Source organism: Gallus gallus, chromosome 7, assembly GCF_016699485.2.
Source record: "Gallus gallus isolate bGalGal1 chromosome 7, bGalGal1.mat.broiler.GRCg7b, whole genome shotgun sequence".
Taxonomy (NCBI): domain Eukaryota; kingdom Metazoa; phylum Chordata; class Aves; order Galliformes; family Phasianidae; genus Gallus; species Gallus gallus.
The window spans coordinates 28397219-28423895 of record NC_052538.1 but is presented as its reverse complement, the minus strand read 5'-3'; the positions used below and the strand labels follow the sequence as shown (position 1 = coordinate 28423895).

The 26677-nt window shown below is 39.4% G+C and overlaps 2 long non-coding RNA genes across 2 annotated transcripts in view; one reads left to right on the top strand and one right to left on the bottom strand.

Annotated features, from left to right (window-relative positions):
* Positions 1 to 352: 352 nt before the first annotated feature.
* Positions 353 to 12010, bottom strand: LOC121111321. The gene is made up of 3 exons (XR_005861501.1): positions 11255 to 12010; positions 9157 to 9363; positions 353 to 865 (listed from the first exon to the last, which is right to left on the bottom strand). It is a non-coding gene; the product is annotated as an uncharacterized LOC121111321 (long non-coding RNA).
* Positions 12011 to 12906: 896 nt separating this feature from the next.
* LOC121113391 overlaps positions 12907 to 26677 on the top strand; it is an 80513-nt gene continuing 66742 nt past the window's right edge. Inside the window, exons 1-2 of the long non-coding RNA XR_005861500.1 lie at positions 12907 to 13268; positions 14125 to 14236. This is a non-coding gene — a long non-coding RNA (uncharacterized LOC121113391). The remainder of the gene's footprint in view (positions 13269 to 14124; positions 14237 to 26677) is intronic.

Here is a 26677-nt window from a genome sequence, read left to right as displayed (position 1 = left end):
TTCTTCACGCTCTTCCCTCTCCGTGATAGCAATGCATGCAATATTACTCAACTGAAGTTGCTGCACAGCCTGTTGTGTTTAATAAAATATAAATGCTGCTCGCTCAATGTGCCAGTCAACCTTGCAGTGCTGGTCCAGGTGGAGTTGCTCTGGATAGATCAATCTGGCTTCATTAGCCACATCTGTGAGCGGGTACTGGTGTGTCCTGCTTGAGCTGTTTGCTCTGAATTGGCCCTGCACCATAACCGAGTTGCTGCAGAACAGGTAGTTGGAGCTGGGGTTAGGAGTAGCAGTAGCAGTGTAATAAAGCTGTTTGCTGCTGCAGGGAGATAATGAGTGATGTTCTATCAATTAAGGGCCAGTGGAGGAGGTGGGTGTGACAGAAATGAACTAAGGGTGTGAAGAAGGGGAAATCTGTGGCTGGGAAAGAGAGAAAAGAAGATTGTTCCTTTCTTCCCCCCAGGGTGACATTTAAAGGAGAAAAGTATAGGTGAACATTTAGCCAGAAGGAAGTTAGAGCACTGGGGACAAATTGTATAGGAGGTATGGGGAACTACGAGTACTTCCAAATATTTCTTTTATCCACTGCAAGTTTGTTTTACTTCAAATGTGTTTATTGAAGGTGGTGAGTTGGAGATAAGGTCAAACAGCTCTGTCTTAAGCTAATCTGTGCTGCTCATAGCCTTTTATTGAAATCTCTGGGTACTGAGTTTCCCGTGCAACACCGGACTCCTCCCACACCTGCAGCTCTTCTAACCTGGCAGACTGTTTGTTGTCTTCGTGGGAGAAGAACAAAAGCCTCCTTCTTGAAAAGCTGGAATGCAAGCACTCTGCTTAAAGCTCTTTCCCACAGGGGTTAATGTTTCTGTTGTGAGAAGAAGGAATAATAATAACAGTAACTAACTTCTCAATTGAAGCAAAGCTCTCCAGGGCACTTGCTAAGTTGACCACTCAATAACCCACACCAAGGATACTGAAGGGATGTGGCAAGGAGAACAGGCTGTCTCTGCAGTCTGCCCCATGCAGGATCAGACTGAAATGTTAGGAAATAAATTGCAGACATTTGCACAGACAGCCAAGGAAGCTGTGAAATAGCTTTCTGAGCTGAGCTCAAGACCTCTCTTGTGGAAGCTGCCAATGCATGCCTGAGATGACGTTTTTTCTGTCTCTGCACCTCCTTTCTCCTTGTGGTCCCTTTCTCCTCCTTAAACTCTTCTTCCTGATAGAAAGGGACCTGAGCCAAAAATCTGTTAATTCTGGAAACAGCTTGGGTCTGAGGTTTTGACTTAATTTATCTTTACCTGATGATGTGAGGGAACTGCAACCCTATTGACTTCTACAGTGTTATCCAGAGCTAAAATTGGGATATACCTGATCCACAAAGGAGCCATTGTACAGCATGTTGGCATTTGATCATGTTGGAGAATGAAAGCCATATTTGAGTGAGGCCTACAAGTGCCTCGCTACTGCACTGTAAACAACTGGATATTACAGTAATGGACAAGGCTTTGAGTGCTACGAACGGCTTCACATTCATTTATTGATTTGCAATGTGCACTGTGATGGTTTGCTGTAATAAATACAAATGCCATAGTGTAGAAATGTCAGAACAACTTATTAAAAATGTGTCTCTTCCCTGCTTGTGCAGTATGGCATGTGCTTCTGCAGGGCTGCAGGACTGTGGCTAGGTGGGGATGAAGCTGTGGCTCAAAATTCTGCATTGCAAGAATATAAATTCAGTGTATAAACAAAATGTGTACTGGGCAGCCTTTTCCTTTTGCGTTGTGCTTCTGTATAACAGAGAAGAGTTCTGTCTCAGAACACATTTCGTATTACAGAAGAGAATATACTTTTCTCACATCTCAGGAAGGCTGAGTTGGTACCATGTCTCAGCTCACGTACCAGAGGCAGTTCTTTGGCCATTTAAAAAAGCAGTAGGTGCCAACATTTCTCTTAACACTACAGTAGCTTTAGCTCAGCGGGGAAAGCTTTCAGCCTTTGGTAAGACTATAGGAGAAACAAGAGACTGTTGTAGGAGACTACACATGTTCTGGTGCTGGAGATGTGCATGCAGTCACATGCATGTATCCCCTGCTCCCAAGTACAGAATAACAGCCTTTGACCATATTAAAAGTTCCCTACGCAGCTTGTGCTCTGAGCTGTTTTGCACCAGACTTCAGTGTAGATGCTGAGCCTTAAACATGGGTTTCATCCTAGAGTTGATCATCTGGCTCCAGCAGATCCAAGTCCCTGGGTAAGCTGGTTGATGATATAAAGTAGGGAAATGTGTGATTTATCATGGACCCTTAGTCCCATCACTGCTAACAGAGGTCATTGCCTTGTGCGTTATTGCTTGTGACTGCTGAAAATAATTCTTTAAGTATTTGATTATATCGTCCTGTGTTCCACTTGGAGCAGGATAAAGTTGTTTTCTCATTTACTGCCTGGTGTTGCATCTCCATCTTCTCCCTTATAAATGTGTTCCCTGCAGCACTAGAAAAGGTTTTTTCCACATAAATTAGAGGAAGAATTGCACTATTTCAGATGGTGTAACTTCAAACCATTATCAGAGGGGTTTACTTTTGATCCCCCATGTTTTGTTTCAGAAGAGATTAGGTCAGCGTAGTATCAAGATTCAGACCTCAGATGGTGCTAAACTCTTATATAGAAGTCTGTCTTGTTGATTTTGGTGAAATTACACATAAAATTAACTGGCTGATGAGGCACAAAGTGCTTTAGGATTATTGGGGCATATAGAGATGCTCAGAGTGCCAAGCCTTGACATATAGTGTTGGCTATTCAGCATATTAAACGTGAGCTTTTCTTACTGACTTTTCTGCAGAAACCATTGCCACCTGGTGAAAGCTATCAGCAGTCAGTACCAGAGGCTCTATGCAGTGCTAAAGAGCTGGAATAAGAAATTGAGACACTGTTTTAGTCAATGGAGCCAATGTAAATCTGGGGAGGAGAGAACCAAACCTGAAAACTGACTTTGGTATTGTGCCATTGTATTTGCTCAGAAGAGCACAGGCACAGAATGTGTGCTTGTTCAGGCATTTGTAGTCAACAAGAGGTTTTCTTAGATATAGTTTCAGAATTGGTATATTCCTTCTGTTGGAGTGGATTTAATACAAGTCTGTTTTTTCTAATAAGTAATTAAAATACATATTTTAGTGACGAAGTGAGAATTTACTGATGGTAAAACCGCCCCCAACTCTATTAGTTTGAGGGTGGAATTGGAAAAAAAAATTGCACTGACTGCTATATAGGAGGGACCATACACTATTTACTATAAATAAATGTGATTTTATGAATTAGTGTGGAGTGTGAAGGGGGCTGAAAAGCTGAGAGAAGTGGCGGTTGGAAATCCCTTGCTGGAAACTCCATTCTGTTTCCACAATCATGAACAAAAATATCTCCCTTACTCCAAGTATGCGTGCCCTGTACAAATGTTCAGATAGATGCTTCCATGGTAGCCATCAACCTCAGCAGCCTGCTGATGACAACTGAATTAAAGCCCATGATATATCAGTCAAAGGAGTATTACTGTGCTCATCGTGCAGATGGAAAAATGGACAAGTGAGATAACAGCCCAAACACAGCTTGTGGGAAAACCAGATCCATAAGCCCTGATTCCTGGTAATTGTTCTTTATCCTTGTATTTATAAGAAAAGTCCTTTTGAGTTAAGTAACAGAAGCAATCTCTGGAATTTCATAGAAATCTGTAGACATAACCACAGAAGCTGCCAGGGCCACTTATTTTTTGCACTGTTGAACAACAAAGAGAATCTTGTTCAGGGAACCCTATGGTTTTAGAGATTCCTCTAATGTTCTGAATGTGGACACCACTGAAAATGGGAGACTCTTGAACAGGATAATGAAGGTGCAGTACAGAATCCCCGAAGTCCCACGTCTGGGAGGCATTTCTGGAGAGGGGAGGAGACCCTGCTGCTAACCTCATCTGATGGATAGTCCCTGAGGCACCACTGCCATCTGGTGAAAGCTAGAGCAGCCCATGGGGATGTGTTAGAGAGCCATTAACTGACAGCCTTACAACTAGACTAAGCTCAGCAGAAGGCGAACACAGTGTGGCCCATAGAATTTTATTGAAAGTTTTTCTTTCAATTTTTTTCTTTCTACGGCTGCTTCAGATTTCTACAGCAAATCCACAGTCCTTTATGCAGTCTTTGTGTACTGGCTTGCAACAGTAAACAATTATTATTATTATTATTAAACTCTGAGGACCATTTCTGTGAGCAAATAACAATGCCACCTGCTCTGACTTGGGAAGGTTTCTGTAGGTTTGCCACTTTTGTCTGAGCAAACCCATTTTCTGAGGCATGTGAGCTGGAAGTGCCCTGCTGATGTGGTATAAATGCCCTGTTGAGGAGCAGTCAGTAGTGATTACTCCTGCAACATCAAACATCCTTCATGGTCAGGTTTGTCAAGTAAGAAGGCTCAGGGCTTGTGTTCAGCATGCAAGGGGCTGTTGTCTGTTTGAGCTGGTTTGGATGACCATGCTTAAAGTGGAGTCTAAAGGAGGTAACATTTTCTCCCAAGAGCCGATGGGTGTTTTTCTGTTACAGCCCTGATATCACACATGGAATTGAGGAAGCTAGCAGGCATTGTCTCTCCAGGGGGTTGATCTAATTCGACCTGTGGGCTGAAATGAGTAGAGTGTAAAACTGCTGACCAAATAGACCTTGGATCAAGTGCCAACCTCCTGTTATCAGAGTTCAGTGCAAGTGATGTGAGGATGAACAAAATCTCTCTAGCAGAATTTGTACTCCCAGTTTAAATGTCACAGTCTGCTGGGGTGATGGATATACACTACCATTTGCCTTCTTCCACGCTTACTTTTAGAATCAAAGATATTCTTATGGTCCTATATGCCTTTGGAATTTATTATTTAAGGTTTTATGGTTGCTGTTTGTTTTTTTTTTTACTTAAAATTTAAGTATCATATTTATAAATAGTATCAACTGCTGTTTTGCCAAGGAGAGATTGTATTAAAATCAATATTATATATTAAATCCTGGGGTCTGTTGTGAACAGATAGTATTAAGACATATATATAATTTATTGATGATCTCAACGGCAGCCCACAGTCTTTAGTGAGGATTGAGTCAAGTTTTGGTCAATCTTTGGCCAAGCTTTTAATGACTTTGTAGCTGCTAGGTTAACTTCACTGCAGTGAAAACCCACTAACTCCAATGGATTTAAATAGCCATCTCTTTAAGGGAAGTGGAAAATGCAGAGGCTTAAAAACTAATAGGTTTTTCAACAGCAACCAAAACAAAGGAAACGAAGAGATTTCTATTTTGGATAATCAATTTTGCATCCTTAAGAACATCCTGGGTAAAGTACTGGAAGCTATGAGAAGCCAATTCGTTACACTTCCAGCCAGAACCTAGCTAGAAGCCTGAATGCAGCATGTCATTATGATTAATTATGTGTAATGAGTGTTTTATGAACCTAAGAAAGAAAAGCATTTATTTTTCTGGTATTATGGTGGTAGTGTCTTGTTTTGTTTTAAGGCTGGGAATGCAAAGCCAAACAGATGATGAAACCCCCTTATTAGTTCTTTTGTTTTGCTCTAAACTGTAACGAGGTTTACAGGGCCAAGTCTCCATCACACAGTGGCTTTGTGAGTATGAAAGAGAAGTATTCAGTTCAGGAGCTCTGGGATTTTACATTTTTTTTCCCTTTTGTTATGTTTAACTCATTTTCTGTGGCAGAAACCCCATACACCCATCCGGGACACAAACAAAACATGAGGCAGGAATAGCCCATCTCTTGTAGGCCTTCAGACCAGACTGTCCCTGGGACTCAGGAGGAAAGCTCAAGATGATTGAAACTTGGTGATGGCTTGACCAAGGAGACAGTGCTGGGACAAAGGGCCAGAACTTATGATCCCACCTGGATCTGGCACCTTGGGGGCTCTCAGTGCTCATGGCCTCACAGTGCCAGCCTAGCACTGCCATCTCTCTGTGGTTCCCATGCCTTCCAGAGAGGGGTCTGGCTTACAGCAGCAATGCGTGTGCTGTTGATTTTGTCCACAGAGGGGTTCTTGTGGGGAAGGTGCAAAAACCCTTTGGTCCATCCATATACTTTATAGGACTGGGGATGGTAGGACAGGAGGAGTGCTTCTCGTGCTGTTGGAGCACTAGGTTTTAAAGAGGGGTTAAAAAATCGGTGGGAAAATGGGGTGGACATAGAACAAGAACCAAAAACCCAAGCGAACCCAAACAAAACAAGAACAGATGAGGAAAAGGGCGAGTCAGTGAGAGCCTTGCTCTCTGGCGTTTCCCCCTTGCACCAGGAGGTGGTGCAAAGCCCCTGCTCATCCTACAGACAGGAGGCATTCCATTTTTCCAGGGACTGCTCTCCAAATTGTACTACTCAGGAAAAATACTGGAGGTTTAACCCTCTCAGCATGCCTCTATAACTCTGGTATTTTGGTACGTATCCCTAAGGCTGACAATATTTACTGTGTGGAAAGAGGAAAATGCAGAGAAACTTCATACTGCTAAATGCTGTTATCGTGCTGCAATAATGGTAATTAAAAAAAGGCACTGCCAAATGACTTTGAAAGTGTTGTATTCACAGAACAAGCAGTTCTTGCTGTGCAGAGTGCAGGAAAAAAATTATGATCAGATTTTTAGTTTCTTCTTGATGCTTTTTTTCGTTGTGTAAAGTTGGTTTCTTGTATTTCTTTTCCAAATTTTCATGCACCAATACTAAAAATTAATATGTAAGATAAATAGATGTTCATGAGGCACTGTTTCCACATGTATTGATGAGAAGCTAAAAGCTATGTCATGAAAGTGTTCTCAGTTATCTGTTAGTTAAAATGGAACTACCAAATGCCTCCCCTTTCTCCTTATTGAAACATAGTAAATAAGTAATAATAGTTTGTGAACTCTTTATATGGCCTTTGGTGGTAATTTAACAAAGCAGCTAATTTGTTGGTGGTACAAAACTGTATAAAGAATGGCTTTTTGCTGAATTGCTGTAATATCTGCAACATGAGTGCATTCATTTCAGGTAAACTGAAGTTTTCATTTCATGTTTAAAATCTCAGTGCGTGTTTACAAGTTTCCGTGTGGCAGCTTGGTATTAATGTAAGAAAAATTTTTGTATGGGCACAATTTCTGCTTATGCTGGATATAAAAAGCCCCAGCTTATTGTTCCTTCCATTTTACAGTTCTGGTTTTTTGTTTTGTTTTCTTTTTTTAAAGAAGAAGGGTTTGTAAAGGAGGCATTTGCTCCGGCTTCTCAGTTGGCAATGATTAGCAATGCCTATTGTGAAAGCAGGATATTTCAGTGTACTATAAATGAAGTAAAATCATGTTTGAGTTTATTTTTTGACCCCTTTAACTTTTCTCCTCTCCTGGGTAACAAATATATTTGCATGCAAATTTTACATGTGATCCAGCTTTGTGAGCTTGCCTTGTCATTTACAAACACAGCCTTCATCGGGCAATATGTATATATGTTACAGTGAACCTATCTCAGTTCAACGTTACCTTTTTTAAAGCATCTGTGAAATGAAGTTTAAAAGGTTAAAAGAAAACATACAATTGCCTATCTGCTAACATTCTTGCTTTTTAAAATTCTGAGAAAGGGTGGGTAATTATCTTTAAACCCTACCTCAACAGTAAAAGATGCACGTTTTTATTTTGTCTTTTGTGTTGGAGGTGGAAGTCCCTTTGGAAGTGAGTGGTTATGAAGGAATAACGTTGGAGAGCCGTAAATGTAAATATTTAAACAAATATAAAACACTCCGTAGCATATTCTGAATTTTGAATCTAAAAGCCTTTAGGATGTTGGATCGGAAACTGTAGTTTGAAATCATTGTAACCCCGCTGGCTTCTATCAACTGGAATCTGTGCCATTATTTGAACGTCATTTTAAGTGCAAGCGCTTTTCTACAGACCTTAAAAAGTTCAGCTTTGCTTATTCAAGAAAATTAACATTCTGAACTGCGAGTTAGATATTAAAAAAAGTTATTTCAGAATATAGCCAGATTTTCTGTTCTTGCTAATTTAACATTCCCTTATTATCTCTACAGAATGTCATTTTTCGAGCGTGCTAACACAAAACTTATATACCATCGTTACGGGTCACAGTTTATTGGATTTCATCTCCCTGCTCTAGCAAATATTTGTTTAGTGACACTCTTAAATACCAGGTTGTACTAAAAGCGTCAGAACTGCTGCTTGAAGGTTTGAGTAAAAACTTCGTTTCTTTTAAGGCAACTTCAGAAAAGAGTGAAAATGGAAAAGTTTTTGATTCGCTTTCTCTGCAGCTCCATGAGAAAGCTATGTGGCTCCTGGGATTACTTCAAGATTAATGAGTGATAGAAAAAAAAGTTATAATTAAATTTGGCAAAAACATGCATGAAATATAGACTCATAGCCCAAGCATTGTGGATGTAGGTGTATATCTATCACTCCTAGGCAATCATTTTATGTGACAGTTCTTGATAGCAACAATTGAACATACAATATACTTAACATCACAATGACTTTATCTGGATTTTCATGGTCATAATCTAATGGAAAGCTTTCCAATTTATTCCTGTTCTTCTGATCTTTTTCTCCTGTTCAGCTGCCTCCTCCCCACTCCTTCCCCCCTCCACCCCCCAAAAAAAAAGTGATAAACAAGTGAAGGAAAATGTACTTTGCACTTTCTTATAACCAATGCTGAAAGTCTGTCACAGCTACCAAGGGAAGCTAAAGAAACTAGAAACAGAAAGACTATTATTTACAGCTAGCAGGATACAGTATGGCACCATATGGTAGAATTTATCAAATTCTTTCCTTTCTTATGCAGGGCAAATAGGAGCCATAGACAGTTCCCTCTTGTAGTCCTTGCTTTGCTAGTCCCTCATTCATTTACACTGTGAGCTAAATCCTGCTTGGCCCACTGCTTTTACACCCATAAACCCACTCCTGAGAGCATGGCCAGCAGGATTTGACCCTCTGTTTATTTCCTCCTTTTGCAGATGCACTTTTGCTAGGAATGCTGTTTGCATTTCAATCAACTAAAACAACAGGACAGATAAATTAATGCCTGACTTGACTCTTCACATCCGAGGCTGAAATGTTACATTACTCTTCCGAGGGTTTAAGTTTGCAGGGTGACACTTACCAGGTGTAAGGTGCTGTAAGGTTAAGAAGCATCAAACCTATAATAAGAGTCTGACTTCCTCTTCATTTTGTCTCCTTTTGTGTTACATACTAGGGCAAGGAAGGTCTGCCAATCACTATCATTTCTTTTTCTTGTTCTGTAAAGACTGGGTCGTCACAGCAACAGGCCTGTGACAGGCTGGTATCCATTTAGAGCTCCAGGGGGGTCCTAATAGGATTGAACCAAAAGATCAAGTGAATAGCTTCCTATTTTAGATTTGTAATAACTCTGAACTGCTTGCATATACATGGATCTTGCGGTGTTATAAGGAGACTTTTTACCAGAGAAAATCTGTCTATTTCTATCAGTACTGTACTTTGGAAAGGATACCCCTTATCCTACTCCATCTTTGTAAAAAGGAAAAAAAAAACAAAACAAAACACACACACACAAAAATTAAGCCTACTTCTCTTTCTCTTGCACACACCAAATTGGAAGGTGTCATTTCCTTTCATTAATTCATTTTACCAGATCAAAGTAAATAGTCTGTTTATGGAGAACAAAGAAGGCCCTTTTTGGTATTCTGCTGAAGTCGCTATCAGATTCAGAAGTTTACTCATCTTTCTGAAATCTGGCAAGGCTACATGCTGCCGAGATTACAGCCAAACGACTCATGCAAAACGGGCTAATAAATTCCATGCAAAACAAATTCTAGCAGAGAAAGAATGAGGAGGGGACGTTTTGTTGATTTGGGAGGCTCTCGAGAGGTTAGGGCTCTCATTCAGCTTGCAGAGGGGGCTTCAGCAAACCTACAATACTTGGCAGGCAGAGGAAGAACAGTATTAAGTTGAAATTATTTGCAGTGATTATGGAAAGTAGGTGATTCTTCATACATTTCATTTGCAGCCATTTACTTGTCGCTACTCTTTATTTAGAACATCACTTTATGTGGAACTTCTTGTAGGATAAGATCCCAGGAGTAAACTTGTCAAGATCTAGCTCTAGGAATTATAAAACATATATATTTTTAAAAGGCTAAATTCTGGTAGCTTGCTTGTTGTCTTTGTTTGTTTGTTTGTTGTTTGTTTTGTTTTTCCTTAAAGTAGGGCTTCTGAAGCTTCTCGTTCAGAGAGGAGCAGCAGATGAGGTTGCCATGTGAGCTGGGCTGTCCAAAGGCTTGGGAGTTGTTTCTTAAGGCACCAAGCTAGCTCCAGCCCACCTTATGGTGGCAGCTGACTGCCATGTTAGTTTAAGACCCCCCCGAAGATGTCTTGCAAGGATGCTTAGTATGGACATACATCAACCGTAGTAACACTATGACATGTCATACTTGTCTTGGAGAGGTCTTCTGGATACTATCCTTGTACTAATTTTTTTTTGGCTGCTTAGATCATAACCAAAGTCAGGCGCTGCAACCAGCCTGGGACCGTCTCTCTCCCATCCTACTCTTGATCTTCTCTACCCTTCCCACCAAATATTTTGGTTTTGTACAGAGCTTGCCTTCATCATCTTAATACCAGTATTAGAAGCAGAAGGGACTTCCACAGTTTATTTTCAAATAGCTTATGATTTCTATACTGAAAGTGTAAGACTCACACATGCAAGAAATATTCATAAGGCCTGTGACTGGATAAGTAAATTCTTGTATTTTTCATATAGGATTGTGGCATGCACATATGTTCCTGGTGCTTTTATCAGTACACATTTTAAAAGGGGTTTTGCATAGATTAGGGACTCAAAGGTACTCATTTAATTAGAATTAGGGGCATCCCTCTGGGAGGAAGGATTATGCAGGTAAAATACTAGGACTGTGATCCATCAGCCTATAGGGACAATGGCAGAACTGCAGTTCATTCGTTTGGGCCCTGTGTGTGGAGTTAAGATACATAACAATGAGCACCAAGATGAAGGGAGTGCCAGGGCAGGGACCATATAGCAAAACATAGGAGCTTTGAAATGGGCTTTGAATGGATCTTCCTAGGCATGTTTTCCTTAAATCTAAATTTCTCAAACTTCACTTCTGCATTCAGTCAAATCAAATAAGAGGCATACCAATCAGATTTCTATAAAGTTCTTTACAGGGATTTCTGTAAACAAAACTTTCCTTTCTATAACTTACCTTTTATAGACCTGTGTTATGAAGATTTTCATTCTGGCTAAGCGAGTATTGAAGATTCTTTCAACAGAACAGAAAAAAAACCCATCCTTTTTTACCCACAAAACCTGAAAATTTGATGAAATTTTCCTGGAGGTTTTGAAGTTGAATTCCAGTTGTGGAGAAAGCAGAAATCCTCTACGTTAAAGAAGATAAATTCAAGTTCCTATCCCCTACTCTGTTGCTAACCATGTTGAAACTCCCCTAGGATTCTAAAGAATAAAGACCTATCTGTGTGACATAACAAAACTCTAGGCCTTTGAAACATTATTCAACGCATTTCTGTGGGCTTCCATGTGGCAGTGCTTGAGGTCTCACCAAGCTTGTGAGTGCTAACCAAAACCCAGGTGTCTGCTTGAGGATGGATTCTTCCATCACAATGAGCAGAAAAAAAAACTTCACTGGGCTTTTAGGTTACATCTGTAATGTTTTATTTTTAAGTCTATGAGCTAGGCAGTGCTTTGTGTGTGTTTGTAGATGAAGAATTTACTCTGAGAAAAGTGCTAGTTTCTAACTGCGCTGAGACCCATGGCTATTTCTACCTCCTAAGAACTAAACGTTCTGCAACTGGCTTCTGAGCGGACTTCAGCGGTTTGGTGTCTCTGATACAATGTTTCACACAGGACCCTGAATAAACATACTGTTACAAAGGTGTCCCTTCAGACTGTCTACAAGTGTTATAATCCTGACTCCTGTTAGTCACAGATTCTTTCCAAGGAGAAGAAAAAATGTTTTATTTAAACATGACATCTGATACATGCTCTGTTTTGTCCTGATCTAGACTAAGCCGTCCAGGTCAGGAGTGGTCACCTTTGCTATTATTCTGTAACCTGTCTGCAAGAGAGAATTACTTTTTGTTTTATGTTGTGCAGCACCTGGCTCCTGGCATGATGCTAGTACAAATAATGATAACATACAGCAGCTGGCACAGCAGCATCTTCTGTTCTCCACACTTGGCACTGCTGTAAATGTGATAGTGCAGTACCTCCAGTCACCACAGAGAATTACCTCTTACTGAAACTAAATGGATGTGGATGCTTCTGATGATAAATCTGCCTGCCTTGGTCTATGCTTTTCCTTATGCAATTAGCTGGAGTGAAGGATGAGATTTTTTTTCTAACAAACTAGCTGCTTTTTGACTGCAAGTGCAAGTAGATTCTTCCCCAAGCTTTGTCTGACAATGGCAAGATGAAGAACTGAGCTGCCACCAGTGTGATGGATCCCTTGGAGCTTCCTGACCCAGCTCTGGCTGTGGCACTTTACCTCAGCCTAGCTTGGAGCAGAGGCTCCATGTTCACTACACATCTTATTTCCCACCCAGTGAGGCCAGAAGATGATGGTTTGCAGCTACACCACAACCCTGCCCAGGCTGGCATTGGCTCCATGAACCCGGCTGAGGGCCTGGGCCCAGCCTGGGCCTAGCTGCCATTTTGCGGCCTACCGGACAGGGCCCATACACGTCTCCTGGCTCCCACATCTCTGAGGGAAGATGGTGGTGTGATCTCACACTCCGATTTTTTTTTTTTTCCTTAGAGTTTTTCTATGCCAGCTTCTACCAGAGAAAGTTAGCCTCCATCCTGGGAGGCTGTGAATTGTACATAACTTCTCTGCACCAGATTCCAACCATGTTTTCTTCCAGAGCACCTCATGAAAAAGTAACAATGTGAGGCCCTCAAAGTGGGCGTTCGGAGCTTTAGAGCTGAAAAGCTTGTCTGCTGAAAGTCAGCATCTTGGCTTACTGTGCACTAAGTTTCCCACATGCACAAGTCCTCTGTGTGAAAGAATGAGGACTACTGGGGCATAAATCTTATAAATGAGTAAAATGATAGCTGTCTTGGCAATGGCAGATCTTATAAGGCGTATTCCACCTGTTGTGGAAAGACAGCAGATGGCCACAGCAATCTGTCAGAAGTATGGGGATTTAAGGTCTAGCCTTGAAAGATTCTTTCTCACTGTGTCTCCTCAGATCTGCCTACAGGTAAGTCCATTCATGTGATGTAGGGGTTATTGTTTGGTGGTTGTGTTCTGGGTATGAGGAGTGGTGGGCTTGGCTGAACCTTTTCACCTTAGATTTGTGTAATTTTCCTTTTGATTAGACAAAGTATACTGAACAACTCACAAGTTAATATGAGATGGGAGCATTTGTATGGCAGATCAGAGAATGTTTCCATAACCATATTGAAAGAGGCTACTTAAGCTTCCATGTAAACCATATATAAGCTGTGAATAAGTTTTACCAGGCAAGACTCTTGCTGCTGAGAGTCTGAAAAATGAATTTTAATGGAATAAGGAAAATATCTCCTAAATCAATGTAGGAAAGAGAGTCTGCCAGTTTTATTACTCATTATCTTCTATTTAAAGAGACATTTAAGAGTATTCCAGTTACCTCTTAAAATTTTAGGGATCTATTGATAAAAATGTTTGATATTTATATTTGGCGACCCTTAAGATACTTTAAGATTAATCTTAGAAGAGAGTGTGCTTCTGCAAAGGGTTATGTGCAGGGTGAGGCTACATGCACACCTTAACCCACGCCCTGGGTACAAACATTCAGGCTCAAGCCTGAACTCCTTTGTCTCATTATCCTTTCTCAGGGGGCTGCTGTGAAGCATGATTCACTGATTTTAGAGGGGTCTGGAATGGACTGTAGGTATATCTCCACATCTACTGCTTTTAATTTAGGCTTTCTAAAAGGTCTCATTCTCATAGGACTAATTCTCTGACTAAGTTTTCTGTGCCCTTACTGGATGAAAACATTGCTAGCTGTAGCACTTTGGTGTCATGTAGATGCATGGAAAGCACTGCTCTCACACTTCTTTACTTTCTCTCCCAAGGAATAAAAGGAAGAATTTGATAATGGAATTGGTGGTACTTCCTCTTTTGTGATTGGCTGTGGAAGAAGCTGCTATTGCACCAAGTCCCTCCATCTGTGAGCCCCGTGAGGTGGTGAGTGCATCTCTATGGTATAAATCCCTGAGTATGTGCAGTTTAGTATGGTAGGCAACTAATTCTTTGTCCTGCTTTGATGCAGAGTCTCAGTGCCAGAGTAGATGTACCCATTTATTTACTAGTTGCCATGCCTTAGACCACAGGGACCTTTAGTACTTCTGTGTGAATTACTCCAAAAAGAAATAGATTTTATGGGAGTCTATATACTTCCTCTTATTTAAATAAAGCAAACGACATGAGTAAGGACTACTTTTGGCTGCACTTTAAAGCTACCTGGAGCCATTCTCCACGAAATCAGCTTCTGCATTTTTAAACAGCATTAGGCCAAGGACAATCTTCTGTCGTTACTACTTAGTCCTAACCCTCCAAAGGTCACTCAGTGATACTACTAGGTTTTCGACATGCCTTTAAAAATGGAGAAAAAATGCTCTTATATGGTGATAGTGTAATGAAACACAACCATCCACTGGCCAGTGGGACTCTGGAGGCAGTGATATGTGAGGATTTTATAGTGTTTGTGAAGGATACTTTATGTTCTGTAACATATGGTATTGTTGTTACTCTTTGATTTGTAGTTTTGGGCAGACACATTCTCATAACCTTTGTGTGCCTTCGGCTTTGGAGGTCCTAAAGCTGCTATTGTTCAGTCAGTTTCCAATCTCAAGAAGAATGTTTTCTTCATAAAGAATATGTTAAATATTACCAGAATTTCAGCATCAGTTTTATATTTCAGGCATATGATTTGGCATGTTCTGTAGATGACGAAACATAGCTTTTAAGTTATGATTTAATTTAGATTTTTTAAATTAAAAAAGCAGCTGTTTCTATACATGTGAAATGTGAGTCCACTATAACTTCACTTAAATAAGTGCCGTTTTCAAGGCATAATATACTGTATAACCCAAGAGCAAAATAAGGTTGGATTCAGTATAAGTACATGTCTAGTTGCTTCCTACTACTGAGTGAGAGCAAGGCTCAGCTAGGCTTGACAAATCATTGTCAAGAGCTTGAATAAAGTTTATTTTTCTCTCTTTACTTTTCATTCTTTTGCCAGACATACCTACTCTCTCTTTGCTGAGCTGAGTTTGGAGATTGGTAATGTGGTTTACGGGAATTACAGTGGTGTAATAAGTTTCGGTAAAGGGTAAACTGCAAGATGGTAGAGGATAAGGCACAACTTTTGGATTACATGCTGGACAACAACTATATTGGCAGAAAAGATCCTGTGCAGAGAGAGAATGAAAGATTATGTATTATTTAGGTTCTGTTTCAAGAATGTAAGGAGTCAGTGTGTGGTATTGTGAAGAGGGTAAAATTCCCCTTGTGTTTAGATGTGTTGCTGATGCCATGGTAAATCATTTTTGTTTGTAGTTTGTTTACTCCTCCCTTTTTGTGTGTGCTTTCATGAACTTGAAAAAAAAAATGTTGTTTTTTTTTTTTTTTTTCTGAATAATTCACAGAGATGAATACAGCCAGGTTATTCAGGTGTGTTAACAGCTATGTGTTGTTGTAGGCAGGGAGATCACTTCTTTAGGAGCACAGCAATAGGAAATAACTTAGGATAGAATTTTGCCACACTAAGGAAAACAGCTCTAACTCCAATGACAAGCAGCCAATAAATGTTATTGTTCTCACTGTCTTTTTTTCCTTACTGCTGTGTAGTCAGAGGCAGTTGTAGTGTAGACAGGAATCAGCACTTCAGGATATCTGCACAGGGAGGGATGGTAAGTCCATTTTTCATGCACCCATCTGCTCTAGAATTTCACTCGTGTCTCTTCTTGGGGCATCCTAGGAAGCAGTGCTAAAATGAATGTCCTTGACATTTCCTGCACTTCATTCCAGGTATTGCACATCATTTATATGCAGTCTCACAATGGAATAATTTTTTAAAGATATTGTGGGTAGCCGAAATATGTGGAACTACTTATATGAGGACAAATTTCAGTGTAAATCTTAATGCTATGTGCTTTTTAGTCATTTATTTTATTTTTTTTTTAAACGGAATTCTTTCCATGTGCAGCAGTCCATGGTTAAAGCTGGGGAAACAACCTCTTTGTATCCCCACCTCCTGTTAAATCAAAAATCAAAAAGTTAAAGGGATGAGGAAAATTCAGGGTAATCCACAGTGATTTCCTGTAATTAAAAAAAAAAAATCTTTCATGTGATTGGCTAAAATAATTAGTTGAGAACAACAGCTGTAACACAAAATAAGCTTTTTATTTTATTTTATTTTTTTACCTTTAAAATTTATTTAAACTATTCATTTAAACAGTAGCTTATTTCATGAGATGTACCAATAATTTGATATGAGCTGTTCAGATGTTTCACTCTGAAAATATTTCAGTAAAATTTTCCAGGCATTATTTCTTCATTCCACTTTGCTATTTTCAGATTATTTGATGAATTTGACCTGAATTTTCAGATATTTCTACACGTTGTCCCAGTATGACATTTCCCGACAAAGATATTTGTCTGAAAAATGTTACCCCCTTGCACTGGATGTACCCTGTGTGCCTGCAAGGCACTGGTAGAGAATGGACGTTGAAAGAAGAGAGCGATTGCTCTTTACATAAGGAACCTCCACCAAGGAATTCTGCTAAGAGAAGTAGAATCATTAATGCAAAGTCTTTCACTGGGCAAAGTTTGGTATAGAATGAAAGTGATAAATCAGTGACTTAAATCAAAACTTGAGGTCCATAAATTCCTTTTTCAGCAGTAGGTTAAACTGTCAGGTTTAACAAAAGCTTACAACGCTCGCCTGCTCTCTGGTTCTGATGCTGCGAGTGCTATTGCTACCAGGTGTCATGCTCACTGCTGAGCCCTGCTACACTGAGGAAACTGCCTGCATGGGGCTACCTAGGACCTTACTTAGCTGGGGTAATGTGTCCAACATGTTATTCATACAGAGGTTTCCAGAGCTGCCTTGATAATAAACTCTAAGCCTGACAGATTTTCCACAATCGTGTGTGATAAACTTGCTAAAAAAAAAGAGACTCATTCTGCAACTACCGTTCTGATGTTTTTTTCTGAATAATCTGACTAAAAAGTCACCTAATTGTAAATTTCTTGGTGTTTGATTTGGTTTTGATTTAAAACTATCTCGCTGAGATGTTCGAGGATGAAATATGTTTTTGCTTGCCAGGCAAATTTTTTCAGTTTTATTTCTTCAAGTCATCTCTAGCATCACTTGTACCACATCAGCTTCTGCTGTGTTGTCCTTGTTACAAGTCTCTCAGCGTATACATATCCTTCTTTTCAGGTTTCATAGTTCAGTCAAGTTAAATTTGGGCCATAAGAGTTTTCTGGGATAAAAGCAGCTTCAGCATGCTGATGAACCAGCAGCCCCTTGAAAAGACAGGAGAGATCATAGAGATTGCAGGGGCTGTGAACTTCATCAGAGTGTGTCTGTGTGAAGTTCAGAAAGATCTAAAATGGACTGCTGTGGAGAAAGCAGAAAATGTTGGAGAGGAACTGGCTGCAACTGGACAAGAGACCCAAGTTTTATGGGCTGTTCAGTCCCTTGAAAAGGAATGTTAAGTTAATTTTAAGTGTTGCAAATGCCTTCTGTGGGGCATCTGCTGAGCAGAAATTTCCTCTGCACTTCTCAAAGTCTGGTTTAGACAGGCTAATAAATCTCTGCCTCCCTTCAGCTGCAGAGGGTTGGCATTTTATGGCTTCAGAAGGTGAAGAAGAGAACATTACATCTTGTATGAAAAGATAATTCTGGGGCAGCACCAAAGGAGTACACAGACTTTGTCACTTAATGCTCTCTGCTAAGTAGCTGAGCATGTTGTTTTAACGGAAAACAAAGGCTCAGAGTGTAGAAGGACTGAGAACTGAGAAGGCTGAGTAGACAGAAAGGAAACAGATTTGTTTGCAGAGGAGGCTGGGGAGATGTAAGGAAATGTGTATGCGTGCACATGATTTGTGGTTGTCATTGAAGCTACAGAGTGACCTAAATCAGATTCTACAAACTATAACTTATTCTATGTCACTGATAAATGAATCAAAGTAATATCAATTCAAGATACTGACTTCATTAATTCTAAGTTTTTGAGTATACCCAGTTTGAAATGCTCAACAAAGTTAGAAGTACATATACTTGAGAATGCATTTTTATAAGTTTTGTTTAATTTGATCTACAAAATACAAAAGCTAAAAAGAATGCAATGCAAACATTCATAACACAGTGATTTAGTGCCATACATAAAATTACTGGCAAAATAATAAAGTTATGTGTTTAAAAATGTAAGGAATAAGTTCCAGTGATGCCATAAATTCCAAGAAAATATTTTAGAAACTACAAAATAGAAATTTATTATGGCTTGTCTGGAATAACAATTTCTCCTTGGCCAGCAAAACACAGCTTTAAATCTGTGAATGAGTATCAAAGCTCTTTTTATCTGAAGTTTTTAGATCTGTATGTTATTTCTTCAATTCAAAATACTAAAGTAAAACTACATTAAAAGAAGTAGAGTATTATTTTATCATTAAAATGTAATAACTTAAATACAAACTATGAAGTTTTATGGTTTGTATGACATTTGCAATGTGTTTAGGCTCAGTGAGACACTCCTCTTTTTTCTCTTCTTGAGATGATGTCAAGAGCTGTGTTAGCAAAGTAGTGCCTGGATCTCAGTGCAAAGATGCAGAGATTGCTATGGGTTTGACAGTCACCATCTTGTCTGCTAGTTCAGAGTCTCACAGTTCAACTTCTAATGAAAAACATGCTTCTCTGAGCAGTATGGCTATGAATGCAAGGTTAGTGCTGTTGCTGAGTTCTGTATGCTGGCGCAGAGGGGCTTCTGCTACATCTTCTGCTCACAAGATTCCTCAGCTGAAAGAAACTTCATCCAGAATGTCTGAGGCCTGTACTCAGCTCTTGATCACTTTTGGCTGAGAAATCAAGAATCTTTACAGCCTTCTAAATGTGTGCATGTCAGTGCTGTGATTATAAAAGCCTCCTGTACTCCTTCTTTGAGTGCACTGTTTGCATGCAAAGCACTTAGCTCGCTGCTGAGTCTGGGTTACCTGGTAGGGGAGCAGTTCACCCCTGTGCTGTGGCTGCAGACTCCAGGGAAGCTGGGAGAGGAACCTCTGAAATTTTTAAGTTCATTGTCCTCTAGAATCCCTTTCTCTTTTTGCAGGTCTCCACTTCCTCTTAGCAGGGCTCAGACAAGATCATTGAAGATCTGACTGGGGTTTTATTGGCCTCTGTGTTGCAAGTGTTGCAAATCCTTTTCCTTCCATATCTCCTTGGGCTTTTTGCTTGCTGGTGTGACCTTGGTGCCTGGGTTCTATTAATGTGGTTGGGTTTTAATGCTGGTGAACCTTTAACTCATCTGAGCCACAGCCAGAGATACTAACATTCAAAGGCAGAGTAGTGCAGTGCTGAGATCCTCACGCTAATCATTCCTGTAGTGCTCTAAGTGAAAGGGGGTGGAGAATTAAGTGACTGCCAGATTAATAAAAGCTTGATGTTCCTGCCCTAAAGATTTAACTATCAAAAATTCAGCTGCGTGTCATGACCCATCTGCAAGGACTTTTGAAATCAATTAAAATGCTTCCATTCTTGTCACTGTTGCTATTCTTGTCATTTTTGAGCTCTGCATTGCAGAGCCATCAATGAAAGTGGACTTGGGCAAGGCAGAGGTGATATTCTCTCCTTTATCCTCCAAACTGATGACATTTGACTAACCTGGATTGGTTACCCTTAAAGGCAGCTGCAGGTACCCTATGACTTATCCCTTCTTGGTTATAAGCCTGGTTTTCTGCATGAATTTGTGAAGTCATTCATTGCAGAGTGAATATTTCATGTCTGTCATGGGTCTGTCAGACTTGCTTTCTTTGAGATGACATAGAGGGGTACAGACTGTTTCATGCTCTTACAGGTTGAATGGTCTGGAGAGCTCTGTCCATTGTGTCCCTCCCAGTGAAGTCATGGTGTTTGCCAAACAGTGGTGGGGCACACTGTTGTTTTGAAATGCAGTGCAGGTAAATCCACGCTGACATTAAACTGGCTGACCTGTGTGTGGGTTTCTGTCCCTCTGCATCAGTACAGAACTCTGAACAAATAAAGAATGTGCTGAAGGAGGTGAATGTCTTTGAGTCTTGATCCTCCCGGTATGGCCAAATGTCTGTCTGCAAATTTGCTGATGATACTAAGCTGATACCATTAACTTTCTTGAGGGATGGGAGGTCTTGCAGAGTGATCTAGATAGACTAGGTAGTCATCAGTGACATGAGATTCAACAAAGGAAAATGCCAGGTGCTGCACCTTAGTCAGAGTAGTGTTGACAACAAGTACAGACTGGGAGACAAGTGGCTGGAGAGCAGCTCAGCAGATAGGGATCTGGGGGCATTGGTTAACAGCAAGTTCCATGTGAGCCATCAGTGTGTCATGGCAGCTAGGAAGGCAAACCTCATTTTGGGGTGCATAAAACAGCATAGCCAGCTGGTCAACATAGATGATTCTCCCACTATGTTTAGCATTGATGCATCCTCAACTTGGATGATGCCCTCAATAATATGTGTTAATTTTTGGTTAGCCCTGGAGTGGTCAGGCAATTGAACTTGATGGTCTCTGTAGGTCTCTTCCTTCCAACTGAACTGTTCTGTCCTATTCTATTCAGTGCTAACAGTTCAGCCATTTTAACATTAGATATGACTACACTGCACATCTCAGAAGCAGTAGTCACTTAAAGATGTGAGCTAAGGATTATGAAAGTATCTGTGTCTGTAGTGCAATATACAGCCTGCACTAGTTGCAAGAGAACAACAACAAAAAAAAATATAAGCTGGTTTCCTTCTTGTTTAATGTTTTTGTTTACTTATACGTGGTTCAGATTGGAGAAGACTCGTAGTTTTAAGATGATTTACTTCCTTTGTATTGAAAATGCTCATCTGGGACCCACTTTCATCTGTCTAGTATCTCTACTCTTCAACAGGGGTTGCATATATGTGACCAATGACCAAAGTGGTTTAACTGTGTCTATGTGAGAATGGAAAAATAAATCAAAGGGCCTATTTCTGGAGAGATCAGCCTATTCTCATGTGAGAGGTCTTCTCTTTCATGTAGAGAATCATTCCAGAGTTCTGGCAAACCAAGTGAGTTTTTTTTTTTTTTTCCTGGGTTATTTTCTGGGAAAATGCCAATAATGCAATTTAAAACCTCACAGAGCCCACATCTTGTTTTTTTCCTAAGTTTCCCAAATGTGTTGTTTTTTGCATTCATATCACTTAATAATTCAGTCCTGATCTTCCCGTCTGTCTTCATTTCATGTCCCATTTTGGGGTTTTGAATACACTCCCTTTTCCCCAAATATCCTGTCGCATACCAGAGGTGTAACCATATCCACAGTCTTAACTCCAGGTGGCTGGAAGCTGATTCTGCATAAATTAAAGAGAAAAGGTACATTCTTCTCTTCCTTCCCAGAACATTGCCCCAAATTAAGCTTATAGACCATAAGTCTAGGCAGAATAAAGCTGTGTCCACCTCTAGTTCAACAGTGCTCCATACTTTGCAGTCAAACAAACAAGATTTGCTTCCAGTCATTGCTGATTCTTTGCTTTCCTCTGTAGTCCTTGAAGCTCACTGGCTTTGCCCAGATTCTGACATAACCTGTACATATGAGAGAAGTGGGTAACCCCACATTTACGGATAACTACAAAAAGAAATGCACTAAATTTCAATTATAAAAATAGAACTCAAGAATAGGTCAGACTTTATTCCTATTTCCAGATGAAAATTAATTTTGGGCACATTCATACGTGAAGAAAATGTTATGAAGTCCAGCTTTTTCTAACATATACTTGAAGATAATCTGGAACTATTGCAATGGAGACAACTGCCCCAGAAGTTAGATGTTCTTTCTGCACACGGGTCAGTTTGGTGAGGGTGAAGGCTTCACTGTCATGTCAGCTGCTGAACCCATTGATCAGCACTACATGTCAATCAGTGTCATTTGATTAGGATCAGTGGAATTTTGAGGTTCTGTAGCTTTCCTTTTGCAACTTCATGCAATTTTTTTTTTTTTGCAATTTCAAAAAGTTTATTTTAAAAGTTTATTAAAAAAGCCAACACAATAAAACAAAAAACACAAGCAAACAAACTAAAAACAAAACAAAACAAAAAAAACCCAACAAAATACAAAATCTCTTATGTACAAAAGTAAGACTTTTCATAGATTCAGCTGACAAGATTTGATGTATTTTATGCTTACAACTCGTTTTGGCTCTAGACAGAAAAGTAGTGAACTCAGATCTCACAGATGACTGCTAGTACTGGTCTTATGAAATTCCTCCATTTTGGTACTGAAACCTTTTGGAATTAGGAATTTGTAGCTTTGAATCCTGAATGATAAAACCAGCTTCACCATTCGAATTCCAGTCTGAAATCATACGAAGCAGCTGGAAAAGGTGTCCATACAATTCTTTTGCTGTTTCCACTCAGAAAAAATACTTGCTTCATACTCATATATTATTTCTGTAGCAATGAAGACAATTTTTGCTAGGAAAATTAATACTGGATATTTCCTATGTATCTAATTCTAGGACACAGAAACCAAAGTGAAAAGATTGGCTGTGTCTAGGGCTCTAAATAGTCACTTAATAACTTTTGGGGAAAAAAGAGCATGATAATCCACCTGATGCATGGGTTAATTTAAGAAAACTACAGCAATCATCACCAATGTAGAATATTGGTGTCTTTACATATACCAGGACATGTACCTACCCTCAAATTCTTTTAGCAGTTTCATAAGTATCTCTTCTCTGCTGTGAAATTAGCACTACGAAATGAATCCAGCACGACTTCTTTAAAACTAAGTGACAACATTCTGGATTTCTATTTTTTCTCCATGGCAAGTCCAGACTGTGTTTGATTTAATAAGAGTATCCATCATTAGCCAAAGAGAAAAGGTTTGTAGTGGTATTGTTTTGATACTTTATTATTTTCAGAAAATGCATTACAAGTTTGATATCTACTGTCAGAGATGAGATAAACAAAAGATGAGCGCAGTATGCTCTGGTGCTGGGTGAGCTTACTGCAATACCGGTCAATTATAAGACTTTTTCATGGCTCCTACACTCCTTTCTGAAATGTTAAAGGTCTCACTAATCTTATCAGGTCATTGATTACCACCTGCTGAGCACAACAAAGAGACAAAGAATGTGTAGTTCCATCACATTCAATACATATCAGTTTATTTTCACTCCTTCCTCACATCCAAAACCATTCTGTTTCTTTAAATGAAGTGAATATTGAAATTGCTTTGTTCAAAATGAATGCCATGTGCCTCTGCTAATCAACATCTGTTTCGACATCATGCCAGGTGATGCAGGACACTGTAATCTAATTGCAGCAATGGGGTTGTTCATGCCAGGTTTGCAGCTTTCACCCACGCTGACTACAATGGACAGCAAAGGGGAAGTTTCCATGGAGCTTCATCCTGCTTCATCCCTTTCCTTTAGCTCTGTCTCACGAAACAAAGCCATAGAGAGAGCGTTTGTTGCTGGGAAGGATGTGGAAAAGTTTCTCCTCTGCAGTGGGCTTGCTATTGGCACAGAAGATTGCCTAATTAATATAATAAATGAGGTGAGAATTAAGAAAAGAAAAGATGCTTCTTTTCCGAGCTGAAAATTGAAGCATGTGAGATAGTCTGGAAGCTCTGATTATAAATCTTCCTTATACAGACATCAAAGCAGTGGGACTGGAAAAAGCCCTAAGGGGTTTGTGAAACAGAGTTTTGACTAAAGATGGGTATAACTAATATGGGTCAAAGCTTGTATTAAGTGGATAAGAATTCAGAGTTTGTCAGCTTATTCCTTTCTACTGGACTGCCAAAATTTGGCAGGATATATCACAAAGATAATCTCTATTATGATGTTTTTAGAATTTTCTGCTCTGCTTCAGCATGGAAATGCTTCAAGACTGGCTTTTTGTGATGTTTTCAGACTTTTTTTTTTTTTCATTTCTTATTTATTTGTATGTTAGCCTTCCTTTTTCACTAGCTGAAGACTAAACTAAAACCTTTGTGTGGGAGAAGGCAAGATGAGGCTAGCTAAATTGGACACTGAGGTTAAAGAGCTTGAGAAGTGGGAATTAAAGGAATTTGTTGCTATTATCAGGGTGGCACCATCTGAAGATATGGGACTTGGATACTTTCAAAGCAAGCAGCAAAATCTGGGAGGAAAGTGTAGCCAAGGCATTTGTTTTTGTATCCAAATCAATGATGGAAATAAAACCAGATGACCTTCATTTAGTGACCAAGCATCTCTGTGCAAGCAGCTGAGTATCTCCACACTTGGTCTGAAGGGAAATGATCTATTTCATAGTGATACATGGTTCTTCCTAGGTACCCTTTAAACACCCTTTCTGCAACGGGCTCTTGCACTATTTTGGCATGGGCTTGCATGTTGGCTGGGCCTGACTGTATGCAGTAAAGCATTGTGGGGTTCACTGTTTATACCGTATGTGATACAGATTAAAAGTTGGGCTGAATTCACAGAAGCTGAAGTACTGCTATAAGGCAATTTCCCTCCAAGAATGGCCTGCTGGTGCCAAGGATTCCAGCACTGTAACTTGTTAGAAAAGTAATATTGAGCCAAGGCCTAAGTGCAGCAGATAACAAAAATCAACCCAATTGTTTTTTATACTTTTCCCATTTGGACATTCCTCAGTGTCCAACAACCTTCTCCAGTTGAAAATCAATGAGACTGGAGTTAGCTATGTTATGTGTTTCAGCAGGCATGCCTACATGCATGCACTTTCTCACAGTGCTACGCACAAAAGAAGTGTTGATTCCTGGCTAACTGGCAGGTAATCAAAGATAATTCTTCCAGATGCTGCTAGCTGGTGTCACAAATGACACTTCATTCATGCCAGTGAAGTTTTTGAGAAATAACTGCCAAATTGGAAATGTCTCATAATAGCTCTTAAACTGGTGGAAACAGTTACTTTGAACTTTGCTTTAGGGGTAAAATTAGTGAAGGGATAAGGATTTTTTGTTTGTTTGTTTGTTTGTTTGTTTACAAATGATGAATCTTTGCATGAAATGGAAATGCCTGGAAAATAGGAACTTGCCTTTTTCTGGAAGTGCCTATCACAGTGAACTCTATCGATGGCTCTGAGATGCCATTATGGTGGAAAATCTGGCTTGAGTTGCTTTAAAATCATATATTCTTTCATTCCCTTGGCTTTTAACAAGCCGTAGGGTTCTGTCTTCGGATTCCACCAGGAAATCCATACACTGATTCCACTCAGTGCTGTTGAACCGTGAGCTATTGACATTGATTTGTCCAGAGTGAAGAGTGGTAAAAGGACTTAGTAGCAGTTGCTACCATAAACACTACTTTATTTAAATTTAATAAAGGGTATCATTCAAATATCATAATAGTGCAAAGTTTTGCTTCTGTAATGGATTTCTAAAAACGCGTGTTGTAATGATGTTGACATGTCACAGGTCTTAGGACTTAGTCCATTGCTCATCGAAGGTACTGGAAAGACTCAGTGACCTTAATGGGCTTTAGATCAGCTCCAGAGTCTTGAGGGAAGTGTTTTATGAGGATTAGTTCTTCTAGATAAAGAACCTTCTCCTCAGCAAGAATTTCTTCTGAACACAAAGGTAATGAACCGTTTTATTCATTCTATAGCTTTAAGAAAGATAACCAAAAGATTAATTTGGCAATACTTGTGGAATTATCTGAAATGCTAACATATCTATGCAGAACCACAACTCTGCATTATTTCTTGTTCTTCACATATTAAAAAATGCACGTGCTCCTTGTTTTAAAGACAATTTAATAGACAGTTTACTAATTTAAAACACCTCTTAAAATTACTGTTTTTTTTTTTTAATCATTAAAGTTTTCCTTTTCTACTTTTGTTATTTCAATGAAAAGACACCCAGTGACATAAGAAAAAAATAACGGTCCAATCTTTGTGTTTTGTAATGAATAATAAAGTGTTTTAACCTCTTTAGGGACTTAACACCACGTTAATCCTTTAATCCCCAGAAAAACCAATTTTGTTGACATGAAAAGGGGATATTTAACTTCATCCAATTAATTTTCTACCTTGGAGATACCATGATTATGAAGATTAGATAGAATAGATTCATTTGAATAGCCTTATTGTTTAAAAAGTGGTAGTTTGGCTAATAGATAGTGGTATCAGAAAACAAAAATTTTATATCACAATTATGCTCAATTTTCCTCAATTTAAGAAGAGCAATGCCAATACTTCGATGCCCCAAAAAAACCTACCACTTTTGTAACAGTTAAATATGGGGCAGTTGTTAAATTCAGACAACATTCATGCCTTGAGAACCTTCACTTTTTTATTTAGAGTTGCTCTTCTCACACTTTAAGCACCTACTGAGAAAATACTTTGTAGCAGTAAAAGCCTCATAAAACGTGTTCAGTAGATAAATTTGTGTG